Source organism: Condylura cristata, unplaced genomic scaffold (assembly GCF_000260355.1).
Source record: "Condylura cristata isolate star-nosed mole 26May11 unplaced genomic scaffold, ConCri1.0 scaffold00009, whole genome shotgun sequence".
In the NCBI taxonomy this organism is placed as follows: Eukaryota; Metazoa; Chordata; class Mammalia; order Eulipotyphla; family Talpidae; genus Condylura; species Condylura cristata.
The window spans coordinates 61,798,627-61,799,981 of NW_004567110.1; positions in this window are offsets into that span (position 1 = coordinate 61,798,627).

Consider the following 1,355-nt stretch of genomic DNA (forward strand, 5'->3'; position numbering starts at 1 on the left):
TCTTAATTTCCCTCTTTTTACTCCTTTGGCTCCTTCTCAAAGATTCAAGTATTCAAGTATTTTCATTCATCTCCAGATAGGTTTTAATTCTCTTTTGATTTCTTCAGTTCATTGAAAACCCCAAAACACTGTTGTTTAACAGTATTATTTAGTTATTTAATTTCCACATATTTGTAATTTCTCCATTTTTCTTTTTTTAGTAGATTAGTAACTGTGGAAGAAAAGGTGTTTGATATGATTTTGATATTAATTTCTTTTTGTAGTCCCAGCATGTATTCTGTCCTTGAAAATGTTCTAAGTAGACTAGAGAGAATATATATACTGTTGCTTTTAGTATGGAAAATTCTGTACATGTCTATTATGTTCATTAGGCTTAACATATCATTTAGATATAATAGCTTTTGTAAATATTGATCTAAGTTAATTTGATATTTACTTATCTTTGAACAAATTCCATAAAATTTCTATTTTCATTGTAATGTGTCTTGGCTTATGCCTATCCTGTTACTTAGCTCTCTGAGTTTCTTGCACACGGGTGCTTTCTTCCTTCCCTAGATTACCAAGTTTTTGGTGATTGTTTACTCAGACATTTTTTCTGGTCTTTTCTCCTTCATTGTCATCCAAGTTCCCTATAATATAAATATTATTCCTCTTGCTATTTTACCAAGCATCTCTTAAAGTATGTTCACTTTTTAATATTTTTTTCTGCTCTGTTTGGGTGATTGATAGTTTTGTTTTCAACTCACTTGGTTGTGCTTCTTATTTATCTAGTCACTACAGGGCCACTGTATTGCAATTTTTAATTTTATTATTTTGCTTTTCAATTCTATGATTTCTCTTTTGGTTCCTTTATTATTAATATTATTATTTAGTTTAGGTATCTGCCTATTGTGTGGAAACAGCACTGAGAATAGGCATATCTCTGCCTATTCTGCCAAGCAGAGGTGATGTGTTTGGGCTTTGCCTTGGCCCTGGATTTAGGTGTGCTTGGCGGGTAATACTGTCTTTAGCCTTAATATAAAATTCCCTGAAATTACTACAGGATGGGTGTGTCAACCTGTGGGTTATTCACAGCATGGATACTCAGAGCCTGTAACAGTATACACTGCTGGCAGCAACCCAGTGTGCTTGACCCTCAGCCAGAGACCTTGATTGCAGGAAAGGTGGTAGGGTAGGTGAACTGCTGGCAGTACTCACTGCAGTATATAACTGTGGGGCCTGTTGACTTGGTAAATGCCACACAGGGTTATGGATGAGGGGTAGCTGGGGTCACTGAGTGGAACTATATAAATTGGGTCTGCAACACTGTGTGAGCATTTGAGTGTTGTGTGAGCATATGGGTAGATGCATGGCTT